Source organism: Mesocricetus auratus, unplaced genomic scaffold, assembly GCF_017639785.1.
Source record: "Mesocricetus auratus isolate SY011 unplaced genomic scaffold, BCM_Maur_2.0 Super-Scaffold_100676, whole genome shotgun sequence".
Taxonomy (NCBI): domain Eukaryota; kingdom Metazoa; phylum Chordata; class Mammalia; order Rodentia; family Cricetidae; genus Mesocricetus; species Mesocricetus auratus.
In genome coordinates, this window is record NW_024429266.1 from 52,927,848 (window position 1) to 52,952,056 (window position 24,209).

General features: G+C 45.9%; 1 long non-coding RNA gene across 3 annotated transcripts; it reads right to left on the reverse strand.

Moving 5' to 3' along the window:
* Window positions 1-1,960: 1,960 nt before the first annotated feature.
* On the reverse strand, window positions 1,961-22,678 carry LOC106021408. Of its 3 annotated transcripts, none has more exons than XR_002383466.2 (7): window positions 22,501-22,678; window positions 22,154-22,336; window positions 11,483-11,542; window positions 8,732-8,812; window positions 4,981-5,034; window positions 4,159-4,235; window positions 1,961-2,226 (listed from the first exon to the last, which is right to left on the reverse strand). It is a non-coding gene; the product is annotated as an uncharacterized LOC106021408 (long non-coding RNA). The 3 variants fall into 3 exon arrangements; XR_002383463.2 differs by having other exon boundaries at window positions 4,981-5,037; window positions 22,501-22,675; XR_001196688.3 differs by lacking the exon at window positions 4,981-5,034 and having other exon boundaries at window positions 22,501-22,672.
* Window positions 22,679-24,209: the final 1,531 nt, after the last annotated feature.

Consider the following 24,209-nt stretch of genomic DNA (forward strand, 5'->3'; position numbering starts at 1 on the left):
AGCATCCAGGAAGTTGAATTCCAGGCCAGCCTGGGCTGTAATATGAGGCCCTGTGTTGCACAAACAAGAAGTGTAAAATCCATTCTTAGCTCACAACCTTTGTAAGAATAGGTGGTAGTCACATCTGACCCCTGAGCCAAACCCTTCTTAGGAAATGACAGGGAATGCATCCATGAGGAAATGTCTCTTGAGTATCTGCTGTGTGATGGTAACTATGCTGTCCTGCTGATACCACAGCCGGGAAGCAAATCCTGCAGTCCCTGCCCTTAGGAAGCTAGAGTTCTAAACAGGAGAACTGATTACAAATAAGATAGCCGGGGCCTGGCTGCTTGGAAAGAGAAAGGAAAATGACAGGCTCAGGGAGGCCATGCCAGAGGCAAGAGTTCTGTTTTCTGCCCTGTGACTTCGGCCACATCTGACCTACTAGATACCCCGTGGGGTACCATCTCCGCTCACAGCTGGTAACAGCAGAAGCTGGAACACAAACCCAGGCTCTGTCTCTAAGCCCAGGCCATGGGTGACTGAAAAAGAGCCTAAGTAAGAGTCAGGAGTCCATGACTGAATCTTCCCTCTGCTCAACCTCTCACGGCCTCACTATCAAAGATGGAAAATAATCAGGACTGAGGAGAACATCAAAAAGAGCTATGGTGCTCACCCAAGTGCCTGGCACACAGTCTGATGGACAAAACGGCTTCTTCCTTTTCTTCCTCTTCCTTCTTCTACCTCTTCTTTTTGTTTTATTCTTGAGACAGGGTCTCACTGCGAGCCCTGACTGGCCTAGAACACACTACATAGACCATACTGGCCTCAAATCCCGAGATCACCTGCCTCAACTTCTTCCTCTCTTCCTCCTCTCCTCCCTTCATCTCCCTCCTCCTCCTCCTCTTCCTTCTCCTCCCAGGGTCTCACTATGCTGCTCAGGCCACCTTCAAATTCCTAAGTGTCCTCCTGCCTCAGCTTCCCAAGTTCCGCTTATAGACTCCTCCTGTGACACCCGGGTTTGGAAATAAGCCTGCTCGCCTGTCCTTGACATGTCATTATTAACAAAGGTAACTAGTTGGGACTGTTCTCCGTTCTGCCTGTCCAGTAGTCACCTTCCACGTTCAGTGCAATCACTAGCACAGCTAATCTGGATTGTGTAACATGAACTTCGCTGAGGGACACTGATGCTGTAGTCAACTCACACCCAAACAAAACAGCCAACACTGGGCTCTGCCATCCAGGCTACAGCTCCTCTTTACCCTCACTCGGCCTTAACCTTGAGGGAAGATTTTCATTTGAAAATGAAAGGCAGAACAAAGTATCTTAGACTCCAATGCCTCTATACTCTTGTTTTCAGTCGTGCATGATACAGCATGGGGTGGCAGGAGAGACAGCTCAGTGGCTAAGAACACTTGCTTTTGAAGAGGACCTGATTTCAGATCCCAGCGCCTGCATCAGGCCGCTCCAGCCACGTAACTCCAGCTCCAGGCAAACCCTTTTTAGGTTGAATGACCGAATGCACAGAGCACAAATCCACACTTCCACACACATACACAATAAAAATAATTTTTAAGGCCAGGTAGTGGTGTCATACGTCTTTAATCCCAGCACTCGGGAGGCAGAGGCAGACAGATCTCTGTGAGTTTGAGGCCAGTGTCTACAAAACAAGTTCCAGGACAGCCAGAGCTGTTATAAAGAGAAACCCTGTCTTGAAAAAGTAAAATAAATAAATGATTTTTAAAAAGATAATACACATAATTTTAGCTTAAAAGTTTAAAAGCCAGAGCCTAGGGGTTGGGAGTATACAGTTCATTTGGTAGACTACTTGCCTAGTATGTACAAGACCTTGGCTGCTATCCCTAGCCCTACAAATAAGCAAACAAGCAAATGAGGGTATTTCATTATAAATTAATAATCAGAATTGTGGGTCCCTAGTTACACAGAAGGAAACAAATCAAGGAAGGGCATATTTCCAGAAGCCTTCAGAGAATACAATATTTAGTTATGGCAAAAGTAACCACATGAAATACACAGCACTCTAAGGGAGAAAACAAAGCAAACAAATATAAATGCTGTTGCTGTTGGGTTTTGTTGTTGTTGTTATTAGTGGTGGGGATCAAACTCACTACAGATGCATGCTTGACAAGCGTTCTACCACTGAGCTCTACCCTCCACCCCCGTCCTGGGTCTGGGTAGAATTTCTGAATGAATGTTGCTTCACTACGCGATTAAGTCGTGCTTTACCTAGGAGTAGAAAGAAACATTTGTTAAACTAAAGATACGATATGCATTGGACAAATGACATAAGATGGGAACTTCACAGTGACCTAAGAAAAACACATGGAATATGAACTATTATTAGCAGGCAGAAGAGTTTCTACTGGAAAATGACTGAGCATCTGCATAAATGTGTTAACCTAACACGCTAGCAAAAGCCACATTCAAACTGCCATGGGTATCTCCAGGAAATCGGGGTCTTCTAGCTGCTACAAGTTTACCAGGCAGATTCCAGCAGAGAAACCAATGGCTTGTTCACACATCTATGTAATGCAGAGAAGAATCAGTCAAGAGAGTAATTACAAAAGTCCTTACAGCTGGGGGTGGGAGCTCATGACTGTACTCCCAGCACCCAGGAGGATGAGGCAGGAGGACTGCTGCAAGTTCAAGTCTAGCCTAGGCTACATAGAAAATGCTAAGCTAGCCAGGGTTACATAATGTAGTTGGTTGTTTTTTAACTCTTTGGCTCTTTGGAGGACCTGCCACCCAGCTCCCAAATAAATCACACAGAGTCTTATTCTTGCTTATGAATGCTTGGCCTTAGCTTGGCTTATTTCTAGCCAGCTTTTCTTAACTTAAATTATCTTATATTTTGCCTCTGAGCTTTTATCATTATCTATTTCTGTATACCTTTTTTTTTTAATTCTCTGTGACTTGTCCTGTAGTTGGGTGACTAGCTTCTGGTGTCCTCTCTCCTCCTCCTTGCTCCTTGATCCTCTTAGACATCTCCTATCATTTATTCTCTCTGCCTGCAGCCCTGCCCATCCTTTCCTGCCAAGCTATTGGCCATTCAGCTCTTTATTAGACCAATCAGGTGTTTTAGACAGGCAAAGTAACACAGCTTCACAGAGTTAAACAAATGCAACATAAAAGAATGCAGCACATTTTTACATCATTAAACAAATGTTCCACAGCATAAACAAATGTAACACATCTTAAAATAATATTCCACAACAATACAGTGAGACTTTATTCAACACAAAGGGAAAAAAAGAGGAGTGAAGGGGGCTGTGGAAATGGCTCAGTTGGTAAATTGATGGCCTTGCAAACATGAGGTCCTAGGTTCAATCCCTAGAACCCATGTGAAAAAAAACTTCCAGCATAGCAATTTGTGAGTGATTGTAATCCCAGCACTAGACAGGGCAGAAAGGAGGATCTGTGGGGCCCGGTGGTTAGCCAGTCAAGCTTTCATGGCTAGTGACTTGAGGGCACTGAGGGATAATACTCAGGCAATCCTCTGGCCTCCATATGCACATACACAAATATGCACATACACAAATATGTATATCATACACAAGCATGAACCTGTTGCAGAATATTTCAACTATGCAAAGATGTGCTGCATTTGTTTACCTATATAAAGATGTGTTGCATTTGTTAATCATGTAAAGATATATTGCTGCTTTACCTTGCCTGTCTAGCCTTACATCTAATTGGTCTAATAAAAAGCTGAATGGCCAGTTGCAAGGGAGGAGGAATAGGTGAGACTTCTAGGCAAGGAGAGTAAGTAGGAGGAGAAATTTAGTTTCGGGAAGGAAAAAAGAAGAGGAAACACCAGGGGCCCGACAGCCAGACTCGGAGGAAACTGAAAAATAGAACATTCAGAATGAGAGAAAGGAAAAAAAAAAAAAAAACACCGAGGCAAAATACAGATGAATAGAAACAAACAGGTCAAATTGAGGTTAAAAAAAAAAAGTAGGAAACGCCTAAGCTAAGGACAAGAATTCATAATTAATAATAGGTCTCTGTGTCTTTATTTGGGAGCTGGTTGGCAATCCAAAGGAATTTCCAACACGTACACACACACACACACACACACACACACACACACACACACACCGGGAGAGCAGTAGAGCTGTGGATGGCTGTGGGTGTAGTTTAGTTGGTACAGTATCTTACCTAGCACACAGCGTCCTGCATATGATCTTCAGCCCTGCATAAAGCAGACATGGTGGCACAGAAGTGGAATCCTAATACTGGAAGCAGAGGGAGGGAACTATATAACCTTTTGGAGGTCATATTATTTATACATATATATATATATTCTTCAACATATAACCTATTTTTTTTTTTGGTTTTACAAGACAGGGTTTCTCTGTATTGTTTTGGAGGCTGTCGGTCCAGCCCGGCCTCGAACTCACAGAGATCCGTCTGCCTCTGCCTCCCGAGTGCTGGGATTAAAGGCATGCGCCACCACCGCCTGGCCAACATATAACCTATTTAAGGCCAAGTTATATAATCTTCAATATAGAATCTTCAACATATAACCTATTTGAGGCCAGCCTGGGATTCATGAGAACCCATCTCAAATGAACAATAAACAAAATATTGAATATTAGGGTTAGAAGAAATGATCATTACTAGCAAAAACTTTTTTAAATGGGGTATTAGCTTTATAGGTGTCAAACCCTACTTGCAATCATCATTGGAATTTTGAGACAAGTTCTCATTATGTAGCCCTGGCAGGCCTGGAACTTGCTCTGTAGACCAGGTTGGCCTGGAACTCACAGAGATCTGCCTGCCTCTGCCTCCTGAGTGCTGGGATTAAAGGTGTGTGCCACTACCACCTGGCAAAATTAAATCTTAAACCAGGTGTAATGGCCCACCTGGAATCCCAGCATTTGGAAGGCTGAGGTAGGATGTCCCTAAGTCTGAAGCCAGTCTTGGTGACACATTGGAATCTAAGCCCTTTTTCCACCTTTTAAAATTTAAACCACGGACCTTCTTATCATCTTTATTGACAGATAGTTTTCCAGACAGATCAGCCGTTAGGTTCTGCTAAATAAAAATAAATGTAGACAATCATGGAACAAGAATATAACACATTCTTAGTAATTTAATCTGCAAGAGTCTTCAATTCATTCAGGCTGTGACAGACAAGCCAGTGACTGTGTGCCTTGAGCCTGGGAGAAACACTGTAGCTCTTTCAGCATCTGGCTGGGCAAGTGCTGTAAGCCTGGAGCCTTTTTAGTCTGCAGGCTTCCAGCCGATGAAATAGCTTAAGCTCTGGCCTTAAAATTCCTAAGTCAGGCAAATGGAAAAGTCCAGAAGTGATGACCCAGTTGACATGGGGTCTGATAACTCTTATGGCAGGGTTGGGCATGCTGGAGGTAGGCTGGGGAGGGAGGGAAAGGCAGCTCTGGCTCCTGCCACTTAGTTAGGCCATGAAAGACAAAGCAGGTGGTCAAGAGAGGTAGGTGGGCTGAATGGTCAGCGTAGCACATTCATTAATCCCATCACCCAAGAGGCAGAGGGAGGCAGACCTCTGTGAGTTCAAGACCAGCCTGGCCTACAAATGGAGTTTCAGGACAGTTAGCCAGGACTACACAGTGAGACTCCAAATGAGAGAGTGACAGAGACAGAGAGAGAGAAGTGGGAACGGGGCAGAGTGTCACAGAAAGCTTTTAAGCTGGAAGGTGTATGACAGCTTTTGAGGGACCTGGGTTGTTCACTTGTCTGTGTGATGAACAGAGTGGAACAAGACCATCAACTAACATCATGACAGAGCTATATAAAGCACAAATAAATGCCTCCATTTTCTTTTTCTTTTTTTGGGTTTTGGTTCTGTTTTTTTTTTTTTTTCAAGACAGGGTATCTTTGCATAGTCCTGGCTATTCTTGAACTCACTCTGTATTACAGGCTGTATGCGCCACCATGCCCAATTTAAATACATTCATTTTGTGGTTAATTTGTAAAGGCAAGGGCTCAACTCAAGGCCAGCTTCACCTCAACCCGTGTCTTGATAGAGTTAGTCCCATGCGATATTTCTCAAAAATAGAGAGCTAGAAAGGAAGTCTGAGTATGTATGGCACAAGCCTTTAATCCCAGCACTTGTCAAGCAGAGGCAGATGGATCATTGTGACTTCGAGGCCAGCCTAGTCCACACAGCAAATCCAAGTCAGTGAGAGCTACACAGTGAGACCCTGTCTCAAAAAATAAGTAATTTAATTTAATGAAGCTGGATAGGAGGCTGAGGAGTTAAGTGAAAGGCTGATGCTAGCCAAGGCTAAGTAAGTCCTATAGGATTAGCCTTGGATAAGAGGAAACAGCTAAGTTTTCAAAGACCAAGTTTGGGTCTGTCTTATGATTTCTATTTTCTTCTTTTTGTTTTTGGTTTTTCGAGACAGGATTTCCCTATATTGTTTTGGAGGCTGTCCTGGAACTCACTCTGTACACCAGGCTGGTCTCAAACTCACAGAGATCCACCTGCCTCTGTCTCCAGAATGCTGGGATTAAAGGCGTGCGCCACCAACGCCCGGCTGTCTTATGATTTCTAATGCTGTGAAGAGACACCATGACCGCGACACCCCTTATAAAGGAGAACATTTAATTGGGGCTGGCTTACAGTTTCAGAGGTTCAGTCCATTATCATCATGGTGTGACAGGGTGGCATGCAGGCAGACATGGTGCTGGAGAAGGAGCTGAGAGTCCTACATCTTGATCCACAGGCAGGAGAAGGAAAAACTGCCACACTGGGTGTGGCTTAAGGGTATATAAGACCTCAAAACTCACCTCCACAATGACACACTTCCTCCAGCAAGGCCACACCTACTCCAACAAGGCCACACCTCCTAATAGTGCCACACCCTATGGGCCAAGCACTCAAACACATTAATCTAGGGGAGGCCATTCTTATTCAAACCACCACAGGGTCATAGAAACTTGAAACAGAAGTATATGCTGGGTAATGGGAAATGAAGACAAACTTGAGTTTATAATCCTAGAGTCACTAGTCAAAACCTCCTGTGGCTGTGTCTTTCAGAACAGTAATATCCTGAGTTTCCACATCTGTAAAATGAAGATGCTCATCATTATGTGACAAGTGTCACATAATGTTATTTACTTAACATAAAATTATATTTAATAATGTGAAACATGGTGCTTGGCACATGTACGTTGTGTGTAAGGCAGGAGTGGAGACAGCTCAGAGGTTTACAGCACTGGCTGCTCTTCCAGAGGACACTGGTTCATTTCCCAGCACCGACATGGCAGCTCACAGCTGTCTTACAGGGGATGTGACACCTTCACACCAATGCACATAAAACAAATTTAAGCAAGTTGTTTTTAATATTGCCAGGCAGTGATGGCACATGCCTTTAATCCCATTACTTAGGCAGAGGCAGAGACAGAGGCAGGTTGATCTATGTGAATTCAAAGCCAGCCTGGTTGACAAAGTGAGTTCCAGGACAGCCAGGGTTACACAGAGAAACCCTGTCTTGAAAAAACAAAAAACAAAATTTAATACTTGTTTTAATATTTGAAACTATGTATATGTGGTGGTAGGGTATGGGTATGAGCACAGAAGCTCACAGAGGCCAAGGTTCTGGGTTCCCCTGGAGCTGAAGTTACAGGTCGTTGCGAGTCAGTTGGTAAGCGTTCTGAGAATCTAACTCGAGCCCTCTGCAAGAGCAGTATGTACTCTTAGCCACCAAGCCGTCTTGCCAGCCCCCAAAAGAAAAACTGTTAAAGCCAACAGAGAAATTAGATGCATCGCAGCAAGTCCTTGTGATTTATTTAAAAGTTGGGTTGGGGCCGGGAGTTGGTGGCGCACACCTTTAATCCCAGCACTCGGGAGGCAGAGGCAGGTGGATCTCTGTGAGTTCGAGGCAAGCCTGGTCTACAGAGCAAGTTCCAGGACAGCCTCCAAAACAATACAGAGAAACCCTGTCTCGGAAAAAAAAAAAGTTGGCTTGGAGGGCCAAACTGGGAAACAGATGAAAAGGTGTTGTTCTCCAGCAGGTGGTTGTAGCGTCCGATGGTATGAAACTAAACCTGAAATCTTCCATAGAAAAGACAAATCAAAAAGTGGAATTGCAGAATGTTAAGAGGGCGGGCACAGGATTCAAGACAGGGTTTCTCTGTGTAGCCCTGGCTGTCCTGGAACTCAATATGCAGACCAAGCTGGCCTGGAACTCACAGACATCCACTTGTCTCTGCCTCCCAAGTGCTGGGATTAAAGGCTTATGCCATAGCCTTGTACCAGGCTGTATTGCAGAATATTTTTCTGGTAGAATTTTTTTTTAAAGACTACTCACTCATTCAGTAGTGGTAGAACCAGGCTGTATCTCTAGAAGAGTTGTTTCTGATAATCTTTCTTCCTCAAGCCTCAGGTTCAGTGGCCTTTTCCTGTGCGTCATGCCCCCTGCCCTGCCCTGACTTTTCTCTCTGCCTGGGATGCTACCCTTCCTGAGATCAACACTCAGCTGACTGCCCAGGCCTATGCACAGGGACACTGGAGACCAACCGAACACCAACTCCTCTAATGGGCTTGGATCTAATCTCCAATCTCTCTCTACTCAGTGACTGTGGCTTTGTTTCCTTCAAGGAACTACTGTTCCATTCTATGCCAAAAACACTCTGCCTGAGTCAGTCAGGTAACTCAGCTGGGGGTGTGGATCCTAAACAGATTGAACTCTTTGCAAAAGCCTCTGTACACTTACAAAAGTGGCCCCGCAAAAGGCAAATAACTTACCATGGCCTCCAAACTCCCATGAACTTGAAAAACTTAATTTAATTAGCCTTGGGGTTAATCAACTCAGGGTCTCCTCTGGGGCTAGAAAAGAGGTTTGCATGAAATAGGCATTCATTAGAGTCAATCGAAATCATCAACACTTCCCCAAAAGAAAGAAAGAAAGAAAGAAAGAAAGGAAGAAAGAAAGAAAGAAAGAAAGAAAGAAAGAAAACTGCTTCACTTGGAGCTAAATATAGCTCAGTTGGTAGAGTTCTACACACACACATACACACACACACACACACACACACACACACACACACACACACACGTCTCTGGAGCAAGAGGATCAGTGCAGGGACACACAGCCAGTTAGAGGCCAGCCCGGGCTACAGGAGGCCCTGTCTCAAATACAACAAATAACAACAACCAAAACACGGCATGTTGGCACATGGCTCTAATCCCAGCATTCATGAGGCAGAGGCAGGTGGATTTCTGTAAATTCGAGCCCAGCCTGGTTTATATAGAGAGTTCTAGGCTAACCAGGACTACACAGTGAGACTCTTATCTCCAAAAAAATGGGGTATGGGGGGAGAGGGTGAAGGGGAAAAAAAAGAAAGAAAAAGAAAGGAACACTTCCTTATTCGTGCAAACTGAGGATCGTACCATTAACCAAACAGGAACAAAAGTGAAAGTAAATTATTACATGTCTCTCTGGGACCGCAAGGCCTACACACAGCAAATCTGGGGTCACTATCAGGGATCCGGGTCTTCTGCTGTGCTCCCAAAGCCTCTGACTCACTGCGATCTTGGGTAATAATTCTCCCAAACTCCCTACGCCTCATTTCCTATTTTTGCAACATGGAAAATAAGTTTGTCCCTATCTACTGACAGAAGTTGCCCGGAAAAGAGATGACACACAAATGCCTTTGGAACACTTTACTGTCTGTGGTTTCGAAGGCTTGCTCAGTTGCAGTGGTTATTTTGATTCCCAGCCTCCTTCCAGGTCCAAAATATTCTCGAATGTGCTCAAATTTAGCACTGGCGATAAGAGCATGTTGTGCTGGAACGCACTCCAGAGCCATGCAGGCCATTGCTTAACAATGTGTATTTCCCAGTCACTTGGTAAGCATTAAAAGCCTCACCCCTTGCCAGGTGGTGGCACATACCTTTAATCCCTGCATTTGGGAGACAGAGGCAGGTGGATCACTTTGAGTTCGATGTCAGCCTGCTCTACAAATCTAATTCCAAGACAGTCAGGGTTATGCAGTAAAACCCAGTCTTACAAAGAAAACAAAACAAACAAAAAACCCCTCACTCCTTTTATAAATTCTGTATTACAACAACAAGGGTTAATGTTTTCCATTTTCCTTTTTTTTTTTTTCCAGCTTTTAGAGACAGGGTTTCTCTGTAGCTTTGGAGGCTGTCCTGGAACTTGCTCTTGTAGACCAGGCTGGTCTTGAACTCAGAGATTCACCTGCCTCTGCCTCCTGAGTGCTGGGATTAAAGGCATGCGCCACCACTACCCAGCTAATGTTTTCCATTTTCAAATATGCTTGTTTGCTAATTATTTATTTCATGTGTATTGATGTTAACCTGCATGTATGTCTGTTGAATCCACTGGAGTTACAGACAGCTGTGAACTACCATGTGAGCCCTGGGAATTGAACCCACGTCCTCTGGAAGAGCAATCAGTGCTCTTATCCTCTAGCCCACAAATACATTTGTTGTTTATAACAAATAAGTGGAGGCCTGGGAGAAGGTTGAGCAGATAAAGCATCTGTAATATAATTTGAAATTATGCATGACTCTTTTCTGGTGACAGTTGTGAGTGTAGTTAATATTCCTAAGGTTTGTCACCATTCATGAATGAAATTTATACTACACTGCAGTTAGAGGTCAAAGAAAATATAATCTTTTCCCTCCTGAGTCCCCAGGATCCCAAACATTCAACCAAAGACAATGTTCACAGATACCCGGATAAGGGCAGCTGTTTAGAGGGACTGGGTCCATTTATCTTTATGTTTGCAGGGAAGGGCTTAGTACATTGCAGCTGTTCCTGGGTATCTGCATGGGGCTGGTTCCAGGACCCCCAAGGAAGCCAAGTCAATGGAAGCTCAAATCCCTTGTATAAAGTGACGAGGTATTGTACTGAAACCGGCACTCACCCTTCTGTGCACTTTAAGTCATGTCTCATTTACTTATAAATCCTCATACAATGTAAAGATTTCCACAGTTGTTCCCCTGTCGTTTGTGCTATAAATGCGAGGAAGAAAGTCTTTATATGCTAAGTATGTGAGTCTGACTATATTTCTAAACTTTGTTCGCCGAATCTGTGTATGAAAACAGCAGGTAAAAAAGACCTATTACAATAACACTAAATATGAACCCAGAACCCAAAGGCAAAGACTTTCTTCTTTGGAGAGCTCATGCCAAAGCAGACCTTGGGAAATGGCTCGTGGAGGATAGAGAGTGTGCAGACACATCTATGTAGAAACACATCCCTCCCAGGCTCCGTGATAGCAGTTAGCTCCTCAAAGCATTAGCATAAAAACATAGCCAGAATCACACACAAACACACACACACACACACTGGGGACATTTAGAGGAGAGAGTCGTTCCCTAACAACTCCCTTGCCATGCGCAATAGGATCTTGAAAAGGGCACCACACTTCTCTAAATACGTAAGAAATGTAAAAAGTTATCTTCTCATAGTCTTCGGCTTCCCCAGCAGTGACTAATGCAAGATGTTTCAGTCTCTCTTAATATTACCAAATACTTCTCTTCTTCTCCTTTTGTTGCTTCAGTTCTGGTCGATAGCATTTCATAAGACTGTAAAAATAAAGAAATAAATGAGAGCAAGCTGGAGTAACAGCGCAGCATCTATGGAGAAAGTGTCTTGCTCTCTGCGACTTTTCCAGGTCCTTCCAGGGCACACCGGACACCATCTGTACCTGAACCCAGCATCTTTGCACACACCCAGACCCGTTTCCATTCCACAGCAGCCAGAATGAGACAGCTCCTCCACCTTCCACTGTCTGCCCGACTTCAGATTTGAAGTGGATTGGTTCATAACTTCCAGCATCACCCTCAAGAATAAACGCCAGGAAAAAATATTTTACCTTAAAAGCGCTTCTTCAGTCCTACCCAGGAAACTTAGGAGCCATGCTCACACTTCACCAGCCAGTCAGACTCACAAGAATGTTGAGCAAGCTGTTGGCCCACCCCCAGCCCCATCCTGTCTGAGGTTTAAACATCTGCAACATAAGAAATGAGCTATGCAGAAATAAGCAGTTTTGGAAACTGTGTGTCAGAAAATAGTGGCTCATTGCCTGTCTGAGGCATTCCTGTAAAATTCCTACAGAAACACTGAGCAAAATCCCCCAGCTTGCTGGGACACGAGGGCCACAGTCCTGCAGGAAAGGAGGGGAGGGAATAGGTGTCCCTGAGCCTTCCCGGTGGGGGGGTTGACAGAACACTTTGCACACTTTAGGAATGGGCATTTTCTCCCACCTTCACTCCCCTGCAGCAACTTTCTCACCTCCGAGCTGCAAACATGTTCACATCATGCTCGGCGAAGCAGCAACTCCCTCTATACCACTTCCTGGAGTTACCAAACAGCCTGCCCTTTGTCTTTCTAGTCTAACTTCCTAAGACAGTGGTCCCCAGTCAGGGTCTTCCAGTCCTGCTCCTGAGATGGTGCTTTGGTCTTGGTTTATTGGGATTTAATCCAGTCCTCAGAAGGAAGAGGCAAAGACAGAGGCAGGAGGATCTCTGGGTTCAAGGGTATACTAACCTACATGGTAAGTTCCAGGTCAGCCAGGCCTATATAGTGAGACCCTGTCTCCCTGTCTCCAATATATGAATAATTCCCAGTTTTCTGGAACAGAAGGACCACAGCTCTGCAGGAAAAAAACTGGAATAGATGTCCCTTGAGCACATATATTGTTGGGGGCTAGAGGCATAGTTTAGTTGGATATCTAGCATGCATAAAGCCATGAGTCCAATCCACAGTACCTCATAAACCAGGCATGGAGGTGCACACCTGTAATCCCAGCACATGAAGGCAGGAGATGGAGATTCAGAAGTTCACCTTCAGCTACATAGTAAATTCCAGGCCACCTTGGGCCACAGGAGACTGTCTCAAAAGACACATGTATCATCACACAGTCAGACAGACAGACAACAGCCACCCCTGTGGCACACACTTTCAATCCCAGTACTCAGACACAGAAGCAGGGAAATCTCTGAGTTCAAGGACAGCCTAGTCTGTGGAATGAGTTCCAGTAGAGCCAGGGTTACACAGAGAAACCCTGTCTTGAAGAGGAAAAAAAAAAGGCAGACGTAACAGTATGCACCTATCATCTCAGCACTCCTAGGGTAAGATGGCAGACTACACAGAATTGTGCAGCTAGCCTGGAGTTTGCAGCATGGCAGAAAAAAGTGGGACCCTGTCTCTATACGATGGAAAGAGAAAAGCAATTCCTGAAGTGGTCCTCTGACATCCACACATATGTCATGACAAGCACATGCTCACACTCGCAAACACCACATGCGTGCACACACACACTAATAATAAATTAAAAATTAAAATTCTATAAAAGGTATTTCATGGGTAATCTTTACACTAAATTGTCCATGGTTGGGTGTGGTGGTGCATGCCATCTTAGCATTCAGGAAGTAAAGAGAGGAGGCTAGAGAGGTACCCAACCATCAGCCTGGGCTACACAGCAACCCTCCAAAAACCAAAACCAAGATTGTAACAAAGCCAAAACTACCAACTATCAACATGAATAACATTTTAAACAAAAGTCAGGTGCAGAAGCTCATACCAGAAATCCTAGCACTCAAAAGGTTGAAACAGGAGGGTCACCACTAGTTCAAGGCCACTTGGGGTTACATAGTGAGTTTCAGGCTACCCTAAACCTCAGAGTGAGACCCTATGTCAAGAGACAAAAACAGGGGTCTTGAGAGATGGCTCAGCGGTTAAGAGCACTGACTGCTCTTCCAGAAGACCTGGGTTCAATTTCCAGTACCCCATGTCGAATCACAACCAGCTATCGCATAGTTCCAGAGGATCCGAACCCTATTCTGGCCTCCAAGGGCACCAGGCATGCACATGGTTCACAGACCTATCCACATAAAACTAAATAATAAAATTAAAAATTTAAAGACTTTGGGGCTGGAGAGATGGCTTAGTAGTTAAGAACACTTGCTGCTCTTGTAGAAGACATAGATTCAACTCCCAGCACCCACATGGTGGTGTGCAACCATCCGTAGCCTCAGTTCCAGGGGACCAAACAGGCAGAAATATGGTGTACATACATACATTCATATCCATAAAAATAAATTAAATAATTTCTGTAACCATAACCCTAAATATACAGAAAAATGCTTTGTTAGTAGTAAATCCCTGCTATTAGTATTTACACAATTGATCAAAGCATCAAAACCATATTACAAATTCTTATAACTGCTGGTGTATGAGTTATAAGATACCCAGGCATGCACAAGACCCTGGGGCACATCCTTGGCATCACACACACACACACACACACACACACACACACACACTTATATGTGGATTTAGAGAGGGGGGCAGGAAAGCTTATTAAGAAATACTCGTTTGTTTGTTTGAGACAGGATCTATTTGTGGCCATGGTTGTGCTGGAACTCACTCACTGTTCTACATACCAGGCTGGCTTTGAACTTATAGAAATCTACCTGCCTCTGCCTCTTTTTAGTTAATTTTTTATTGTGCGTTTGTGCATGATGTGTGTGTGGGATACTTGCCATATGTGTGGAGGTTAGAGAATAACCTTAGGAGATGGTTCTTCCTTCCATTTCTATATGGGTTCTGGGGATTGAACTCAGGTCTACACAGCAAGCAACCTTCACAGACTGAGCCATCCTTCTAGACTGAGAAATGCATTCATTTCTTTCTTTTCTTCTTTCATCCCTTTCTCTCTCTCTCTCTCTCTCTGTCTGTCTTTCTTCCATTTTGTTGTTGTTTGGTTGGTATTGTTTGTGTTCTTGGTATTTGGTTTTTGAGACAGGGTTTCTTGAAACCTGTTGAACAAATAATAAAAACCTAGAGATAGATATTGGGGTTAAACCTGAAGACCAGAGAAGCAAAGTGGCCAGTTACTAGAGAGTTCTCACCTCTACCAATGCTCAGATCAAAGGGGCAATCCACCGAACTTCAGACTGCACTGTTCTCAGACTGCACTGCTCTCCACCAAACCTCAGCGCCCTGAGGCTGCACTGAGCTCCTGCCTTATCTTCCTCTCTAGTGCTGGGATTAAAGGTGTGCCACCCCAAGTGCTGGGATCAAAGGTATGAGCTCTGTTTCTCTTTTAGACTGATTCACTATCATGTAGCCCAGGGTAGCCTTGAACTCACAGAGATCCATCTGCTTCTGTCTCCTGAGTGCTGGGATTAAAGGTGTGGCCACCACTGCCTGTCCTTTATGGCTAACTAGTAGCTTAGTGTGTATGTGGCTAACTAGTAGTTCAGCTCTTAACTAGGTGAGTGGCTAACGATCTTCAGGCAAGCATTATTTGTTAGACTACAAACAAAATATCACTACAGAAACCTAGCTGCCATAGGTAGAAACATAGCCCTGGCTGTCCTAGAACTTGCTCTGTAGACCAGGTTGGCCTTAAACTCATAGTGATCCACCTGACTCAGCCTCCCAAGTGCTGGAATTAAAGGCAAGGGTGTATCACCACTGCCCAGTGAAATGCATTCTTTATGAGCCAAACTGGATTCAGCACATTTCTTATGGCAATTGCCTGGGTCTCTGGAGAGATTATTAGAGACCATTTGGTATAATTGTGTAAGAAATTCCATTTACAAATGTCTTTATTGAGAAGCACTCTTCTAAAGAATATGGGAAGGAATGGAAGTATCATAGCTATAGCAATGCCATGCAAACCTTTTAAATCCTTTGCAAGACACAGCCTTCACACGGCTTTGCAACCCATCTCTTCCAGTGGGTTGAAAGCAGCAGCTGCCTGGCTTGGACATCTAGAGTGTCACTAATCTCCAACCACCTTCTCATACTGGCAGCAGTAACTGGAGGACCTACCCCTATCTCTGGAGCCCAGAAGGAATTGTGCCCATCAAAGCACAGCAGAGTAAGATGGCAGAAGGGCAAATGCCATGCGCCTCCTGTAGGTACGGATTTGTTCACGGTGGGGGTGTGGAGATGGGGTCCACTTCAGAAAAGGGTATCTATGTAGACAATGGAGATCTGGAAATCGCTTCCCTCACCAGATCTGCTGGTTTAATTACTCCAGCTACTTGGACCTCACTCCAGACCTCATCTACCCATGCTCTGACCTGTAGCCCCAGGCACTCTGAGTCCCCCAGCAAGTCTCAGGTTAACTCTATTCACCAAGTCTCAGGTTAACTCAATTCACCACATGGCTCCCATCCTATTCAAGTCTATCCAAGAAGTCACCATCCGGGATAACCTCCTGCCTGAAAGCCACAGAAACACCCAGCAGACCATACCTCCTGTAAGAAGGAACGGGCCAGAACTTTCCAGGAAAATAAGCCACGGAGTCCAGGGAAGAAGTGTCAGACCCCCAAGAGACAGTGCAGTTGGGAGTTAAATAATGCTAAAGTGAGACAGACTGCCTGGATTAAAGGCAGCTTCTACAGAACATTGCTTAGTTTTGTTTTTGCTTTGAGACAGTGTCTCACTCTGTAGCCCTGAAACTCGCTGTGTAGTCCAGTCTAGCTTCAAACTCATGGAGATCCACCTGCTTCTACTTCTGCCTCCTGAGTGCTGAGACTAAAGGAGTGTGCCACCATGGCTGCCTCTTGAGTTAAATTCTTGACCCTTCTGAGCCATAGTGTCTTTGCTTGGTGAGGATAACACTTGTTACATTTCTACCTCCTTGTCTGTGTATATGAATATATGGTCTCTCTGTCTCTCTGTCTCTCTCTGTCTCTCTGTCTGTGTGCGTGTGCGTGTGTGTGTGTAATGTGCATATAAGATATGTGGGTATATTCCCACAGATACATCTCCGTGCTCTCAGGCAAGCACTACCCCATGAGCTGTCGGCTCCCCAGCCCCAGGATGTGTAATATAAGCAATGTAAGACCTCAACAAGCCTTTTCTTCCCTCAGCACACACGTACTGAGCAGCATCAAGTGGCAGGCACTGCAGGAAATGTCAAAGCAAAGACGCCAGTAAACTGTAGGCAGCATCGGCCTAACAGCATGAGATGAGCTCCCAGTCAGGATAAAGCAGATTCAGCCTCATCCCCAGTCACATCCCTACTCTCCCGGCCTCAGCTCTCTGTGCCTCCTCTCTTCTTGCAAGCCAGGCTTCCCTGGCTCTGGGTCTTTTTGTTCATTTTCCTCACCTAGATTCTTTCACCATCACTTAGCAGCCTGGTGACTTCTCCAAAATGGCCGCTGATGCCTCGCCTCCACTGATCCCCCCTCTTCTAGAACTTGGAGGACTGGTGTGCCTCAGAGTCCTTCCCGTCATCTCTCTTATCAATCAGCGAGCACTCCTTTTATGACCTCTGCCTCAGGCTTTAAATATTTATACTCTGGTGATTTCCAGTGTGTGTCATCACATCAGCACCCCTCCCCCCCCACTCTTTGCTCGCCGGTCTCCATGGATACTGAGTGGATACAGGTGGGCATGAACCCTTGGCGTTCCTCCCAAACCAAACGCTTAAGCCAGTCAGCTCTCGATTTCTCCTTTCTGCTCGATTCCACATCCCACCAAGGCATAACACCTGTTGGTTCTACCTTTCCACCTAGAATCTGCCCGCAGTTGTCAGGAGCCTTAATAGAAACCCGCACTTTGTCTTTTTTTTTTTTTTTAAGACAGGGTTTCCCTGTGTAGCTTTGGAGCCTGTGCTGGAACTAGCTATTGTAGACCAGGCTGGTCTCGAACTCCCTGCCTCTGCCTCCCGAGTGCTGGGACTACAAACATGCACCACCACCACTCAGCTGCTGCTGCTGCTTCTTCTTCTTCTTCTTCTTCTTCTTCTTCTTCTTCTTCTTCTTCTTCTTCTTCTTCTTCTTCTTCTTCTTCTTCTTCTTCTTCTTCTTCTCCTTCTCCTTCTCCTTCTTCTTCTTCTTCTTCTTCTTCTTCTTGAGATTTCTGCAGTGCCTCCTCATTTTCTTTTGGTGGTGGTGGTGGGGGAGGATGGTTGTTTAAATTTAGTTTGTTTTGTTCTAGTTTGGTTTTGGTTTTCAAGACAAGGTTTCTCTGTGCAATAACTCTGCCTATCCTGTAGACCAGGCTGGCCTCAAATTCACAGAGAGCCACCTGCCTCTGCCTCCAGGGTGCTGGAATTAAAGGAGTGCACCACCGTGCCTGACTAGTTTAATTCGTTTTAAATAGGATCTCAGGGATTGGAGAGATGGCTCAGCAGTTAAGAGCACTAACTGCTCTTCCGGAGGTCCTGGGTTCCATTCCCAGCACTCTTATGGTGGCTCACAACCATCTGTAACTCTAGTTCTAGAGGATCTGATAACTTCCTCTCGCTCCAGGGGAAACTAGGCACACCTGGCCATATATGCAGGCAAATCATCCACACATGTAAAACAACAAGTAAACATTTTTTTAAAAATTAAATAGGGTTTCACTCTGTAGCCTAGGGGGCCTGGAATTCATTAACCATCCTCCTACCTCAGCTTCTCAGGGTTAGGCACAAGAGGCATGAGCCACTAGGCCTGGCTTCTCACAGCAATCAGAGAGAGAGAGGAAGCACAAGCATGTATGTGGAGGCGGGGTACCCCCACATGTGCCTCCAGAGGCCACAGGAGGACACCAGGTGTCGGGTCCCGGCACTCCACACTTTATTGTCTTTAGACAGTCTCTAAGGGCACCTGAAGCGTGGCATCTCAGGAGGGATGGCCAGCATGTACCACCCACCACCACCATTCGCCTGTCTCTGTCCCCCAGCACCGGGGTTACAGGATACACAGCTATGCCCAGCTTTTTACGTGGGTGCTAGGGATTTGAACGCAGGTTCCCATATCTGAGACAAACACTCTTGCCCACTGAGACATCTCCCCATACCCAAGGCACTCTTTTGGACTCTGTCATGTTGTGTCCTTCTCTGTTCAGAGCTGGAAAGACACAAAGGACTCACTCCTGCAGGTTGTCCTCTGACTTCCACTTGAATTCAGTGACACAAATATGTGGCACATACACACACACACACACACACACACACACGTATGTGCGCACACACATTTGTTTTTTAACTATCCATTTGTTTTATGTGTGTAAATGCTGCTTTGCTGGCCTGTATATTTTTGTACTTCATGCATGCCTGGTACCCAAAGAGGCTTCTCACAGTAACGGAATGAAAAGAAGAATTGGAAAGGAAGGACATGACTCTTCCTAGGTGAGATGGAGGAGACAGTTTGCTGTACATAAGAGGGAGAGCATAGCCAGAGGCAGAGACATCTGGGAGAGTCCAGGGTGGACATGACCCTGAGCCGAATGAGAAAAAAAGGGGAGGGCAGCCGGGTAGTGGTCACGCACGTCTTTAATCCCAGCTTCAGGGAGGCAGAGACTGGCAGATCTTGGTGAGTTCGAGACCAGCCTGATCTACAGAGCTAGTTCCAGGACAGTGAGGACTTCTACAGAGAAAAACCCTGTCTTGAAATACAAAAACAAAAAACAAAAAGAAAGAAGGGGGAGGGGAAAGGAAGGAAGGGAAGGGAGAGGGGAGAGAGAGGAACCAGGTATAGCAGCCAAGAGAGCAAAAGGTTAAAAAATGGCAGTGGGGTTGGGGTGGGGCAGTAACCAAAATGGCTGGATCACACAAGGGCAGCCCAGCCTCTGGGCTGGAGACCTGAGTGGGGGTGGGGGTGTGCCACTGTGGCATGTCAAACAGGCACCTCAGTTATTTGTCCCATTGGGTTGCCTGGAAGCGGAATTGTGGAGGCCATGAGCCATCGTGTGGGTCCTCTACGAGAGCAGCCTGTGCTCTTAACCACTGAGCCATCCTCCAGCCCCCTGATACATATTGCTCTTTTTAAATCAAGTCCCTAAAATGGTGCTACACAGTGAGGTAGGGGGACAGGGGCGTGGCAGAGCCCTCTCCTCACCCAGCATGTCTAAGGCCTGGCTTCCTGCCTTAGCATGGGAAACCGTTCACTATCTAGCCCTACCCCCTCATCTCTCGGGCCTTACCTTCCTGCCTCACTCAGCTCACCCCTCCTGGCCCTTCCTAGGTGTGGCCAGAGGCAATTCTTCAACGTTTCTGGTGTCCTCTACCCAGGTCGTCCTGGGGCTGCCTCACTCTGCTCCCCTTCCTTGCTCTGGTCTCCGTTTCCCGACAGCTTTTGATGCCAGGGCCCGGGGCATCTCTAGTCTCTGCACGGTGCCTCCCAGGGCTCAGCCTCTCAGGAAGTGGGAACAGAAGATTCCCTTTGCAGGCGCTGACTACAGCTCATCGTGCTGGGCCACCCTGCTGCATTCTGGGAAGCGCTGGGCCCCTGTCCTGCCTCAGGAAGGACCCTGTTCTCCCCAGAGCACACTTGGCCCCTTCCAGGTCTACTCACAGGTAGAGTGACAGATAGACGTTAGTTTAGGGGACTGGGATTTGTCTTTATTTTCTGCATTTATTTATAAGTGAAAGGGGTCTGGGGTGTTTTCATAGCATGTGCGTGGACATAAATGGACATCGGCAGGCAGCCTACAGGGATCAGCTCTCTCTTCCAGCCGTATGGGCTCCAGGGACAGAACTCCTGGAGTCAGACTTGGCATCTTACTTACTGGCCCTGTCTTTGCTTTTTAATGCCAAGCTCTCTTATATCCATCAAATATAACTAGATAAAGATCATGATCAATGGCTTAAGTCATTTCATTTTCATATGTAGGTATTACTTACAGGAAACCATCTGAAGTCTTCCTGAGTCCCTCTGTGCCACACACACACACACACACACACACACACACACACACACACACACACACGGAACAATAGCGACTTTTCTGCCCTCTCTTCCCATCCCACCCCTTCCCCCTTCATTGTTCAACAGGGAAAGCAAGGGCTTTGGCGGATGACACTCTTCCTGTACTTAGCATGACTTGCTGGTGACCAGTCACTTTTATGAGTATGGTAGCAGCCTCCGGAGTGCTTAGTCACAAGGATGCTGGTCACCCTCTCTGGACTCAGATTCCCACTCTTCACCAAGTCTGAGTGTTTCGGGAATGCTCAGTTGCTCTGAGACACTGAAAAACGACAGCTCCTCCTTTCCAGGGCACGGTAAGGATGGAGTGATACACAAAGCGCCCAGCAGCTGCCGGCACACAGGGCGGAGGTGCCCATAGGGCAGTGGCTGCTTCTGACACCTCACAGGCACTGGTTGGCTCAAGAACTGCAGTGGGCTGCATGGAGAGATCAGTTGTTCCCTCGACTACTCAAAGCTGTCTGAAGGAAGGGCTGCTGGTGTATTGGTTCTATAGGAAGTTATCACCTGCGGAAGGACCAGTGGCCCTCACTCAACACCGAGCAGCTCCCTGGCTTCCTGTTGGGGGACCCCAAAGGGCTAGGGAGAAAACAAACACTTCTATGCTATAAAAATAACACAGTCCCTCTAAATATAAATTGCTCAGTCTTTGTTTTTTCTCCTTGAGACAGGGTCTCTCTGTATAGCCCTGGATGTCCTGGAATTCATTTTGTAGACCTTGTAGACCAGGCTGGCCTTGAACTCAAGAGAGCCACCTGCCTCTGCCTCCAAGGGCTAAGATTAAAGAAAAGCATGAGCCTCCTCTCCCAGCCAGCCAGACTGTTCAGTCTCGTGCATTTATATATGCTCTCTACATTGTTTACAATTCCTACAAACTGATTCTTAGGAAACTGTAGCTTGCGGCCATAACACCACCAGCAGCACCCCGCCCTGCCACGGCCCTGTGCCCATACAGTAGCAATGTCCCCTGTCCACTCAACACTTCCTCCTTTGATACAGCCGTAACGTCTCCAGTCCACTCAAGGACACATTCAAAAATAGAAAAACTGACTTCCTAACAGACCAGCTGATTTAAGACCTGGTTTATTCTTTTTTATTTTTTCTCCTTATTATCTTTATAAAACTAAATTGAGAATATTAACTGAATCTTTTAAATAATAGCAGCGATTCTCTCCCTCTCTAACCACCACAAGACAGTGATTTAACATTCATTTTCATTTTCTCGGAGCAGTGTGTGGGTGTTTTGCCTGCATGTTTGTCTGTGCCAGCATAGTGCCAGATTAGGCCAGAAGACTTCGCCCAATTCCTTGGATCTGGAGCTACAGTTGTGAGTCCCACAATTTGGAAGCTCGGAATTGAACCGTCTCCAGCCCCAGGAAGGAATACTGTTCACCAACAACCAACAACCAGAAAGGCGATTTCTGCTCTCTAAACACTAGTTTAAAAGTCAAAATAAATTAGTACATAAATATGCACTACCTCCTCTCCAGGCTTCTCGTTCATATTCAAATTACACCGTACCAGCTCGCTGCTCCCGCCGTGGTGCTCTACGGGGCTTTTCCTGGGTGAAAGTGTCTGGCCCTGAGAAGACTGTGACTCAGCACATTGAAATCCCAGGGCTCAGGTTCAGGGGATGGAAGCCTTCCGTCGATTTTACAGGATCTGCTGAGAAAACACCAAAATGAGATTTTTTTTTTAAAGTTTGAAAGGTCAAAGAATTTAAACATGTGACTTCCCTAACCAGAGAAAGCGAGGAAGAGTAAGGCCCTCATAAACATCATAATATGCTTAACTGCATATTAGCATTTAAATTGCCGCGGTAGGACCTGGGAAAATACTGCGGGGTGCTGGGCAGGTGGGAAGGCTGGCGCGTTCTGCTCCCGATCTCTCCTATTGTTTTGAGAGGTTTATCCCCCTGCAGACCACAGGGAAGGTACTGAGAACGCTACGGCTCTTTTTATCAAAAATGCTGAGAAGTTTCTCTGTGTGGAGCTCCAGCTCTTTGAGTGGTATGTGAACCTGTGGCTCCCAGCCTTGTTGACTACCAAAGCCGCGGGGCGGCGACTTTTGGAAGGGCACATTTACTACTCCTAATTCTGATGCAGGAGCTTTGGGGTAGCCACCTGCAATCCGTAAAATGCTCACCAGGTGATTCCGGGTAGGATTTGACTAGCGGTGAACCAGCCCGCTGATAAAGTGCTTGGGTAAAGTGGGAGAAGGCTAACATGCCGGAGGGCGAGGGCTGGCAAACCCAAGCAAATGCCAATACTGTTCTCCACTGGCTTAACTCTCAGATGCCGCGTTGAAGGTTGGTGGACTCAATCAGTGGCTAAAGGTGTTTGCTGCCAAACTTGAAAAGATGTATTCCCCGGGCATCCGAGTGGTGGGAAGACAGCACCGACTCCCATAATTGTCCTCTAACCTTCATGTATTCCTGCCCCCCTCCAGACACACACACACACACACACACACACACACACACACACACACACACACACACACACAAAATAGGCAAATGCAAAACTGGGAATTTTTGTTTTGTTTGAGACTGGGTCTCACAATATAGCCTTTGGCAGGTCTAGAACTAACCATATAGACCAGGCTGGTTCTGAACACACAGAGATCCACTTGCCTCTGCCTCCCAAGTGCCACCATGCCCAATTCAAAAACATATTTTTAAGGGGTGCTGGGGAAGTCAGGCATAGTGACTGTTGCCTCTAATCTCAGCACTCAGGAAGCAGAGGCGGTCTGATATTTGAATTACAGGCCAGCTAGAGTTCCATAGCCAGCTCCATGCAAAACGGCATATAGCTGAGACCCTGCCTAGAAAAAAGGCAGGCTAGGGATAGCTAGAGAGACGTGAGTTCGGTTCCCAGTACCTTGTCGAGCTGCTAAAACCCACCTATAATTTCACCCTCCACAGGCACTGCATTCATGTGCACAAACCCATGCACAGACAAATATATACACATAATTAACAAAGTAATATTTTAAAAATTCCCCAATGAAATCTTAACTTTAAGGTTATTGTAGAATAGGACCTTGACTTCCCAGTTCCTGTTTTTAGTTATGAGCCACACATATTTTGTGCCTATAACAAAGACTCCTTAGCCAGGCTTGTGTGCGCTAACTTCCTTCATTTGGTTCACTCATCTAATCTTCTTGGCAACCTAACCCCTGCAAGAAGCAACTATCATCCTCATTGAGAGAAGGACACAGAGGTTGGGAGAGATGTTCCCTGAGGTAGAACAAAAGGAGGGGCCTGCTGCTCATATACCGATGCTGGGTGGCAGTGCTGACTCAGCAGAGCAGGCATGAGGCCCTGGGACAGAAACTCGGCCCTAACACACCAGGTGCAGTGACAAACACCTGTAATCCCAGCACTAGGGAGACAGACAGAAGGGTCAAGAATTCCAGATCATCCCCATTGCTAGTTCAAGGCCAACCAGGGATACACAAGACCTTGTCTCAATTAAAAAATAATAAATTAAGAAACCCAACCCTACCATAACAGAAGAACCTTCACCATTATCCA